Source organism: Aquila chrysaetos, chromosome 2 (genome assembly GCF_900496995.4).
Source record: "Aquila chrysaetos chrysaetos chromosome 2, bAquChr1.4, whole genome shotgun sequence".
In the NCBI taxonomy this organism is placed as follows: Eukaryota; Metazoa; Chordata; class Aves; order Accipitriformes; family Accipitridae; genus Aquila; species Aquila chrysaetos.
Window position 1 is genome coordinate 29,932,418 of NC_044005.1, and position 11,822 is coordinate 29,944,239.

General features: G+C 39.6%; 1 long non-coding RNA gene across 1 annotated transcript in view; it reads left to right on the plus strand.

The window, feature by feature from the left end:
* Nucleotides 1-5,312, plus strand: part of LOC115334802 — a 62,707-nt gene extending 57,395 nt beyond the window's left edge. Inside the window, exons 3-4 of the long non-coding RNA XR_003921266.1 lie at nt 3,758-4,035; nt 5,000-5,312. This is a non-coding gene — a long non-coding RNA (uncharacterized LOC115334802). The remainder of the gene's footprint in view (nt 1-3,757; nt 4,036-4,999) is intronic.
* The last annotated feature ends 6,510 nt before the right edge of the window (nt 5,313-11,822 follow it).

Consider the following 11,822-nt stretch of genomic DNA (forward strand, 5'->3'; position numbering starts at 1 on the left):
ATTGTTACCGAAATCCAGAATAAAACTCCTTAACACCAATGTGAAGTTAAGAAGCAGGCACTTCGTTTATTGCAGCACTGGGGACACAGGGGATTGCTCCTCCAAAGGTGTGTCCAACTTAGTATCAAAATCCATCAGTTTTTATAGACTTTTTCTGTCAGGTCATTGTTACATAAACTCTTTACATAAAAATGCATACTATGCTCGCTCTTAAATTTAACCTTTATAATGATTGGTCCTTTGATTATATAACTTTATCAATATTCTTATTTAAAAACAATCATTGGTCAATTTCACTTAGCTCCACTGATTGGAATCTTCGATACTCAAATCAAGATGGGAAGGGTAAGGGGTTTCCAAGCAGCATAACTGGTGTCCGTGATGGTTTCCTTAGTTTCTTGAAACAAAACATAGAAAAACCAGTAACTTCCTGGTGAGGTTTCCACGGTTAGCTATTTCAAACTTCAACAATATTAAGGTTCCTATAGTCACACATAACACAGTTCCTAAAGTTTCTATGGCTACATTTAAAACTTAACAATCCTATACATTATGCTTCACAGTTTTACTTCTTAATCAAACCTAACTCTTTTATGTGATTAAATTTTGATTTCTTTATCAGAATATTTGCAACACCACTTCCCCCATTCTTTCTTTCATCTCTGTTTTCTTCACAGCATTATGTTCCTTCCCTCGCCTTTGCATCCAGAAAAAATTTTTTTACATGCAGATGTCGGTTGCTTTCTTGGTTATACACTTCTTCCTACCTGCCTTGACATTTCACACCAAGGCTGAGAGACGGGGCCCTAGGTGGTCCCCTGAGAGAATCAGAGATGGGAGTAGCCCATCCTACTTGTGAACCTCGTATTCAAACACCAAAGAAATTTTAGGCTTGCTTGAAACACATTGTTCTGGTCAAGAAATTACTTAGCTTTTTCATAAACCATTTGCTGTGAAGTCAACTGAGTTCTGTGTCCAGCATTATTCAGCTGGAACAGCAATTCAGAATCTCTCTAATAAACTTCCTTCCTGAGTAACTGCCCCAAAAGGGCTTTTAATAAGAGCAGTATGATAACTTTTGGATTATCTAAGTGGATAAACATGCCCATGAGAGAGAGGCAGAGGAGGGAGATACTTATTTTCTCACGTCTCATGACGGCGCTGAAGGGAGGTGAATATCTCATGATAACCACACCCCTTGTCATCCTCTATTAGTCACATCACACACTTCCTGAACACAACACTTCTTTATATTCCCCTGACATTTTGCACGTCTCACAAGAACAGTGACTAGTTATCATCCTCAGGGCTAACACCAGCTCAAAATACAGTTCAGTGAGCCTTTACAAGAGCCTTTAATTGTCTTTGTACAGTATGCTAGGCTTCTCAGAGGCTGTATTTACTCTTTCCAGAGAGAAAATGCAATTGGATAAGACATGATTGGTATGTTTTCACCTTAAGCTTCTGCCATATCAGTCAAAAGGGAGCTGGAAACTTTCTGCCTTTTACTACAAAACCTTGAGGGTCACATGCTATGGCTCTGCCAAGTGGCATTTGGAGCAAGTCTGCAGGGCAACATCCAGGTGGCCTTCTGCTAACTGCTGCCTCTCCCATGCCTCGGGTCCATGGGACATTGGTCTAGCCAGACCCCAGGACAAGGACTTCCAGGTGGTGCATTCAGGGGCTCTAAGGTAATAGGGGAGCAGTGGGCTGGAGGAAAATTCCAGTTATGCGTGTCCTGTCTGCAAATGACGATGGCAGCCTGTACAACTTTGCATTAACATTGATAACCAGGAGCTACTTCAGCTAATTCGTCCTGTCTCTTCTCCTTTAAAGCCATTGTAGATAGAGGAACTGAAGAGAATTAGGCACTGAAATCCCTTTGGTTTGCTGTGTGAGTTAGTGCGATTCAGTAGCCATGATGCCCAACTGCTTCTTTGTCCTTGGGATTTGTAAATCTGGTATGACAGTACTATACTGTGATGTTGCATTAATCAGTGTAAAAAAAAAAAAAAAAAAGACACAAACTACTTTTAGTGTGAGCAGTATAGTCTTCCCACTTTATGCCTGGTCTGGAACATCAAATAAGTGAGTTTTTCTTCATTTGTATTTGTTTTTATTTACTGCCACGTTATAGATGAAGACACACAGAGAAACTGGGCTAGGTTAGGTGCTCAGAGCACTATGGCTCCAGTCCTTCTTTCATATAAATGCAGATGAAGTACTGCAATCCTTCTCAAAAATTGCTCTTCCTACTTTGATGGGCTTGAGTAAAAATAGTAAGTTAGAAGCGGGCAACTGCTGCATATGAGAAACATGACCAAATGCTGCTGCGGTTCAAGACCTGAACAAAAACATTATGTCCACACATAAGCCAAATACCTTTTCCTGGAATATAGGATGCTTCCTTTTGTGTGTCAAGCTCTGACCACTGAGTCACTTCCTGCGGGTTTGCATTGTGTAGATTAGCAGGTGCAATCCTAGGCACGTATAGAAACTTCCTTTCTTACTGCTCTCACAAGGTTTATCCTCAGCTTCCTCTGAAGTTCAAACTTCTCTACTTCCTTATCCACACTGCATCTCTCTTCATCTCTGTCTCTGCCCCTGCCTGTCCCTGCTTTCTGCCCAGGCTTTCTTCCCGACAGCTTCTCTCATTTCTTTTCTTTGGCCAGCAGTCTTAGAAAAAATAGCTAAGCTACTCTGTTGACTAGCAAAGCTAAGCCTTTACAAGGAAGTCTTTAATCTGTGTTTTAACAAATACAGCCATGGCCGCAAAATCTGGAATTCCTCTGGAATTACATTTGGTGGGTAGCTTTTTATAAAGGAAAGAATACAGGTGGAAGAGGTTGTTGAAGATAATACATTCAGAGAACTACAATGGTTCAGGATTCCTACTCCCTCCAAATCTCTTACTAAAGTTATGGACTGCATGTCTTGGTACTAGAGTAACTATTTCAGCTGAAACATTGAGGTTTCCATCAAAACATCTAAGCCAGTAAAACTGACTGTGCATTTATATGCCCTACACCACTCTTGTTTTGTTCTGCTGCCTGCATGGGAGTAGCTACGCTGGGGTGTTGTTTCAACTGTCCCAGAACAGGTAGCACAATTTAACATTTGTGTGTCCTTTATCTGGGTTGTTTGTCAGAACCCCCCCCCCCCCCCCGCAAAGTAAAGGAGCATATGTCATTCTTCAGACAGAAATCCATCCCTTCTTTGGTTCTTTTTCCCTGTTAAATTCTGTAGCTTAACCATGGGCAGCTCTTTTCAAGTGTCTCTAGCATGTGTTTCCTTTCTGTCTACTTCACACTAGTTTGGAGAGACTCCTCTACATTCAAAAAAATCGAGCATACAGTAAAAAAAGAAAGCTGGGGAAAAAAAAGATCTTTCCTTTTTGAAGACTGTAGGGCTGAAGACTGAAGGGCTGAATGTCCAATAATCTGCCAGATAAATATAAGAACATGGTGATAAGTTTGGTGAATGATAGCATGCCAAAATGGGAGGCAGGAACCTATTGTGAAGGATGGTGGTGCGATTTTGCTGATATTCTGGAACTACAGTGTTTAAAAGTACAATGGCAGAAGCAAATGGTTTCAAACTTTGCCAATAAAATGAGCACAAGGTAGAAGCCGAGAACAATTGTGTCTGTGTTCTTCGTGTTTTCCAGAGCTTGCCTCTGGCCAGGGATGGGTGAGGGATGGGAAAGAAGGAAGGACCTAGACTCAGAAGTGTGCTGAATGTTTGTTTGTTTTTTCAGAGGAAAAAGAGAAGTGATTGAGATGATGGTGCTTCCCATCCAGAGGGAGTTTCACTTGACAGATAAGCACCCTGAGTCATGAGCTGAATACGTGCCTAAACGTTTCAGTAGTTGAAGGAAATCCTATCAAAGTTTGCTGTTGTGGTTGAACGTGCTGACTCAAAGCACTTACTACGTGAGCTACCGGAGAGAAAATGTGGCTGTAGTAAGTTGCACAGTGGGCCATGTGGAAATCGGGAGGCAGAAATTACTCTTTACATGAAGGAGAAGCAATCTTGGTATGTGAAAATGCAAGCTGTTTGTTTCAATGAAGAGGCTGGGTTTGGCTTTACTCCATGTAGTTATTTGAAGGGTATTGAGAAATGCAAATCATGATTTATTTTTACTGTGCTATGTGATGAGACTCATAGTTTAGAGGCAGAGACAAGTTCTGGACTCTGTCCAGAAACTTAGCTAAAACAACAACAAAAAAATCTCACAATTTACACAGTTTTTTTAAAGATGATTATGAATACCTGAAAAAAATTTAAAGGTGGCTCACAAAGGACAAAAGCAGCTAATTGTTCTGGGGGCTTGCTGCAGAAGGAGATACATTTTGGTCTGGTGGCCAAATGACAGCAGTCTTCTGGGGGCTTTAGACTGTTTTTCATTAACTGAATTTATCCCACTATAGGGTTTTCCATTCTTTCTCTCTTATATTTTCTTATATATCTAGGTGAAACATGCTTAATGTGCATATATTTTACTCTTAGTTGCCAGTGACCTCACATAATCTTTTTATTCTGGCTGTGAAAAGGGTTGGCACAATTTTGAGAGGCAGCATGAAAGGTTTTTACAGATTACTTTTAGAATGTAAGTTACTAACTATATCCTGGTCAATGGAGAAATGCTTTTAATTTATCCTAAACCCCTTATTCTGATGAGGCAAAAAGAGTAGAACTCAGCTAATGAATTAAATGTCCTCTTACTTAGAAGAAGAGACTAAAGCAAACATATATATAGGATCACTCTGCTGTTTAATACCATTTCCTTCCTTTTTACTCCAACAAACCTGAATGGTTGAGAGTAAACTTGAGAGAATCTGGTTTGAAAACACAATTCATAGAACCACAGAAAATTTGGGTCAGTCATCTGGTCTAATCTCCTCCTTAAAGCAGGTCAGCTTTAAACAGAAATACTTTAAACTTGCTGCTCTTTCATAATGCCTTCCATATTGACCCACCTGCCTTTTCTTCTTTGCAGTTTCAAAGACCTTAAGCACTAAAGCTAACGAGACTGCTCATTGAAAAGTGATCAACAGAAATATTCTTGCCTGAATGCAGCAGGAAATTGAAATGGTGTGATGCCAGAAGCCAGAGAAGGCACGTGCTTGCACAGCACTGGGAAATGCAGGGGCTTTGCTTGCAAACGTTCCCTTCGGGATTCTCCCTCCTACTTTCTCTCAGCAAGGGCAGACACCCAGTTCTGAATTTCAGTCCAACACTGCCTGTGAGAACAAACCACAGTTTTCAGAGTACAAACACAGTTGGAGCTATCAGACCACCCCTGAATTGGCCTAGGAGCCTCCTCAGCAACACAGGCCTGTAGCTACAAGGTTGGCTGCTTCTGGGACCTTGCTGTTACTTGCTTATATGTGGATATGCCCATGTTTTCCAAGAAGAATAGACAACTCACAATATTCCATGCTTAATATTGGCATTAAATAATTGGTATATGTCTGTGTAGGTCTGCTGGAAATAAACACTGCCACTTTATACCAGCTGCACTAGTGATCCTGTTTTCCTAAAACCCATTTCCAAGGAAGATTCCATGGTAAAGGAGTGGAGTTGCAAAGAAAGATCTATGAAATTGCCCATGCAAGTGTCATGATCAGTATTGCTGGCCTTCTTCCAAAATTGTGAGTTCTTTGTGAGAATTACAAAGAGGCACTAATAATCAAGTGAGGGTTCCTAAAGTCAAGGGAGAGAAGGCAGAGGCTCAAACAGCTTATTGGTATGTGACCCTTAATCATACCCTGGGCACCTAGATGTTCTCATTAGGGGTGAACTAGGAATGCTTAAACAGATTAGCAAGATCATTTACTGTTCACTAGTCACCCTGATCTCCTTTATTCTCTGGGAAAGCCAGTAATGAGCAATTCAGACGCTGTGTGGGGCAGCAAGACCACTCAGTAGAGACTGTAGGCGCATTCAATTTAGCAGTGAGTTGGCAGCTGGCTGGCGCACACCACAAAATATGCTGTATTTCTTTATCAAATCAACAATAAGTGTTCGTGTTTGTTCTGGTCTGTGTGCAAGAGCTCACGTATGCCTGCATACCTCATAACTCTTCCCGAGCAATTACATCCCATACTTCCCTTTTCTATGTTGCTCTATTAAGAGTTACAACATTACATAGCTATAGAGAGAATAAGCCTATCAAAATACTTACCAATACACAGCATTTCCTTTCCCACTTATCCTTGTTTCGAAGCTCCAGCATTTCTTCCTACTTCTCTTTTCTTTACTCTTTTTAAAATCATCTTTATAGCATCTTCTTCTATCTTTACAGTTATGCCTTTGCCCTGTCTGTTTGCGTGCTGGCACTTGACTTTGAACTCTTCTCTGTCTTGTTGTGAGTCTAACAATTAATGGTGGAGAGTTAAAAAGTCCCTTGTAATAAAAAAAGAAGCAGAAGAAAGGGGTGGACAGACACAATAGGAAAGACTACCTGATAAGCCTGGTAGGTGTGTTAGAGTTAATACTGGAGTGTCCAAAAGTCAGTCCTCATGGTTACTGCCCTCATGGGGTCTTGGAAAACAAGGCCAGAAATATTGCTTTTACTGGTTCTGATGATATCCTAATTTTAAACACAGACTAGAATTTGTTTAGCTCCATCTCTCGTCATCCTTGCAATACTACTGCATGTTTGTTGCACTCTTTTAAAAAGTCAGTTGACATGTCATTTCTGTTCTTGTCCACCTTTCTGTTCTTGCACCAGGTCTTCTGTCAGTAGTTGTCCTTATTAGCAATACGACTTTTCAGATTTGTCTGCTACTCTGTGGGAATTTTCTGTAACCCTATAATTATCTGTGTTTACGTGATGGAAGTCTTTTTACATGTCCTATTTAGCATTTGCTAACTGCTGTTTGTGCTTGCCTCTCCCTGCTAACAATGGACTTTGGATTCTTTTTTTTTTTTTTTTTCTGTATGATTAGGACTTTGTTTTTAACTCTTGCATAGTTGGGCTGAACTACTTAGCAAGCACTGAATGTGATATTTGAACAACAGTTCTTTGCAAGTAACCTCTTCGAGAGTCCTGTTTGAAAGCATCAGCTAAGATTGACCTTGAGATTATAGGCAAGATTGAAATCTCAGGCTAATTGTGTGTGATATGAAACCACACTGTGCAAAACTTTTCTGTCCTTTATATCCATGAAAATGGTAAATTGGTTGACTATTCCTTACCCAAATCACGACAAACTTGTTTGCAGCTGGAACTGCTGTTGTGGCCTGGTTTCGGCTGGGATAGGGTAAATTTTCTTCTTAGTAGCTGGTATAGTGTGTTTTGGATTTAGTGTGAGAATAATGTTGATAACAAACTGATGTTTTAGTTGTTGCTAAGTAGCGCTTATCCTAAGTTAAGGATTTTTCAGCTTCCCATACTCTGCTAGCAAGCAGGTGTACAAGAGGCTGGGAGGGAGCATAGCCAGGACAGCTGACCTGAACTAGCCAAGGGGATATTCCATACCATAGATTGTCATGCTCAGTATATAAACTGGGGGAGCCTGGCCGGAAGGGGCAGTTTGCTGCTTGGGCATAGGTCAGTGGGTAGTGAGCAATTGCATTGTGCATCACTTGCCATCATCTTGTTTTTTTTTTTTTTGTTGGTTTTTTTTTGTTTGTTTTTTAAATTATTATTTTATTTTACTATATTCCTTTTAATTAAAAGGAATTAAAATATTTTAATTATTATATTTCAGTATTATTGTTGTTAGTATTACATTTTATTTTACTTTAGTTATTAAATCGTTCTTATCTCAACCCACGAGTTTTACTTTTTTTTTTTTCTGATTCTCCTCCCCATCCCACTGGGTGGGGGGGAGTGAGCAAGCGGCTGCATGGTGCCTAGTTGCTGCTGGGCTTAAACCATGGCAGTGTTGCAGCAGCACTGAATACAGCTTCAGTATTGCTGAGATGGCCGTACAGTGGTGCATATTCCTCCTTACCAACTGATATGGGGTGTTTTTAACACCAAATAGGTGACTTGGGAGGGGAAGGTGACAGAAAAGGGAATTACATCTTGCTGAAGCCCAGTGCTAGACTATGGAGAAACCAAAGAGGTGAAATACCCTAGAAAGGTGAGTGCTTAAGCAGGGTAATAATAAAAATCATCAGATCTGCATGGCCCCAAACATGACAATTAATCTTAAATATGCTCTGTAACGTGTTCTGGGTTATTGTGATTAATTAACATTGAAAGGAACTGACTGAAATACAGTTGGTGAAAACAAGCAGGCAGTTCACATGGGGAGTAATCAGTGTGGTATTTTCTCCTTTCATTTTTGACCACTAAGAAGAATTGATCTAAGTGTGAATAGCCTAGAAAGTGCCTGTAAACTTCGCTCCAGCCAACAGGGAACTTCAGATATGGGAACTGAAGTGGTATTTAGGCTGTATTGGTCTGGCCCAGTAGCTGTGGCCACACTAGCTCTCTGCTTTCTTGTCTGGACTGCTGAATCCTTGCCTACCTGAGGCTGCTCTAGAGATTTCTGTTGCCTTGGGACATAGTTTTCACTTTGGACGGACAGGATTTGGGGAGATTTCAGCAGCTAGGAACAGTTGGGGCAGGGCTAGGTGGTGCTCTGTCAGTGACATTCATCCACATTTACATTAAAACAGTGCGGTTGGCTGGAGCAAGTCTTATCTAAACAGTATTTCACAAGCACGTACACGGTTCAGAGCACTGTTGTGTGCTGCTGCAAGGTATTTTACGAGCATGCTAGAAGGAATGGTTGTTAAAAAGATAAATTTCTCTAAAGTAATGAAAGTTCCCTAAGCTCTTTCTGAAACTGCATGGAAAACATTTTAGGGGGTTTTCTGCATCCTTGAGCCACTTTCAGTACCTGTTTGAGGAAACATATTTTCAAACTCAGTTCCATTGCTTCCTGTAGATCAGGCTACAAAGTGAACACACTTGGTTTTAGATCTCCAAATTAGATGGTGCAATGACTCAGCATGAAAACCAGTCACAGGCAGGGAACACTCCTCCTCTGAGATGAGTGTTTCTAACAAGCAATCAAAATGAAATGACACAAGCAAAGAGAAGAAATGAATCAGCCCCTCACTCTGTATGGACTGGGATTCTTCCTCCTTTAGTATTCTTATTACTTTTCTTTTCCCTGCAAGTACCTGATAAATGTAAAGGAAGTTAACTTTTTTTTCTTTCTGTAAAGCCAAGATAGAAGACAGTTTAAAGGTTTCTTTGTGGGTTTTTTGTTTGGTTTTTTTTAATGAGGACAAATATTTTGTCTATCTTAAAAAGGCCACCCATGCAGATTCTTAAATATAAGACTTATCTTCTACTTCCAATGAAGCATTAAGTAATGGAAATCTCTGTAGAGCTATTGGGTTAGCTGAAAAAAAGTTTCCCATAGGAACCTTCTGAATAGTTCTTAATTATATCAATAGTCATTATTATATCAATTATATCTAATTTCTTTTTTCTTGTTTGTTGCTTTAAAAAAAAACAAACAACAACCTTAACATTTGCAAAGGAATGACCAGGGTTCTGAAGTTTGATTAAGGCTGAATTGCCTTGAATTGCAGAACAACATTAGAGAATATTCTGTGTATTATATTTCAAAAAGTGCATTCATTATTTCCCCACTATGTTGCTTTCATATTAAATAAGAGATGAGAGCATAATCCTGTGTCCCTACTTCTCATTTAAGTTAACATCTTTCTTTCATGTGCTAGCAAATGGAAAGCATTCAGATATATTCTGTTGAATACAATGCTGAGAGACTGCAAATGTGATTTGGTTCAGCAATGGTATTGCTGCTACTTGTTACTGTGACAACAGAGCTGCAGCGCTCTCTGAATGGTAGTAAATCTCCTAATTTTAAGTATTTAGAAATTGTATACCCTCTTGGGTTCTTTGCTAGTTGTATCAAGTGTCCAGGTGAACGTTTTCTCTGTGTGCACCTTTTCCCAGTTGAATGTCATGGTAATAAGATGTCATTGTGCTACTATATGAAGCCTTTTGTCCCACTGAGTTGCAAGCGAAATCTTCAAGCTATAATGTGAGCCACTGAGGTTCAGTGTAGGATAGTATGCTTCAGGATTTGGGAAGGACAGTACTGCTGTAATTTCATGGTAGGTGATAGAAGCAGTAGGTAGTGAGAAACAGCACACATTGAACTGTGGGTGTACAAAGTATAATGAAGTGCACAGGAAATTGCTCAGACTACAAGGGCTAACAAAAGCGCATTGGTTGGAAGAAGGATACATAAGAGTTTTCACAACCACGTGGCCTTAAACCTTACTTTAAGCAGCAGAGAGCCCCCATAACTTTAGAGTTAAATGGGACAATGATTAGTTACACTCTGTTTTAGGATGGAAGGAGCTGCTCATGATCTTTCTTGAAAAAGATAATGCCAGTGATTAATCACCCTCTTTCTGATTTATGAAACATCTGAGATCTAAAGATAGACCTTCACATACATGGAAGTCACTCAGAAAGGGCAAAGTCTTACACAGTTTATATATGTCTCAGCCTTTTTCCTAGTAGTGTGCATATAGTTCAGCATATTTCTTTGGCACAAAGCAGAGTTTTTAAATTTAGTAGCACAGCTTACTGAGAAGATGTGAATTTCTTAAATTTTCCCTGCCTTTATGTGCTACTGTAACAACAGCTTTTGAATGTGGGAATCGTTTACCTCAAAATAGGGAACAGATTATTGCTATTATTGATGACCATCTCTGGTGTCCACCCACTAATGCAACAGCACTGTACAAGCTCCATGTACAGATAAGGAACCATTAGATTCAGCTTTCTGAAACTGGAGCAAATGCTTCTAGGTCAACTGATGACCCTATTTAGAGCCAAAAGCAAAATATCGATTAACCTTAGTCTTTTTAATCCAGGGGTCAGTTTTTTCATGTAAACTATTAAGAGTCATCTCTGTTTCTTATAATACTGCTTTTCTTGGTTTAGGATGGAAGGCACCAATGTGGCTTGTCTAGGTAGGAAATGTAAGACAACATTAGACCGGGGGGCTTTAAAAAGAAGAGCGCTTCATTCTGTTCTGAAAGCTGAAGCAGGATCCAGTCCAACAATACTGATACATTGCTGTAGTTTCGGATAGAATTCAAAGTAGAGAGAAACACGTCACACATAATTTTCCTAAAGCCACTGGCACTCTTTTTACATTAAAGACTCCAGTGTTTAGCATCTGTAAACTTGATAAGTATACCTAATGTAAAATGTTCTCTAAACCCATATCCCTTTCTACTCGACTGCATACAGCAGCAAAGAAGGAGATGTATGAAGACTCCTAACTTCAGAGATATTTTAACTTGGACGAACAAAGTGCTGGTTAGCATGGGTATCCCTCCAGATGTGAAGGGCATTAGGAGGAGCAGATTATAGAAGGACCGCTTTTAAACTCAAATTTCCATCTGCTTGATATAGTTTCCTGCTGCTCCACTTACAGCAAGCTGGAATATAAAATAAGTTAGATTAAAGCCAAGCTCAAATGCAATTTCCACTTAAGTCAGTGGGAATTTTTGCTTGGACAAGAACTACAGGATTTAGTACACAGGATTTCATAGCAATTATTTATTTTAGTGGGAAGTTTAATAGTAAGTGTAATGGCAAACAAAGGGGAAATAAGTTCTGATAGGGGATTTGTCAGAAAGTTCCTGTGTTTGCATAAAAAATTATCCCAGTTATTTTTTACCTTTTTTTCCTCTTGTAACACCTGTGTTGTAATAATCAAAATAAAAAACAATGTTGCATTTTAAAGTTAGCTCCTTTAAATTTTTTCTTCTTCCCTTATTACTCACATTTCTTTTCCGTTTTT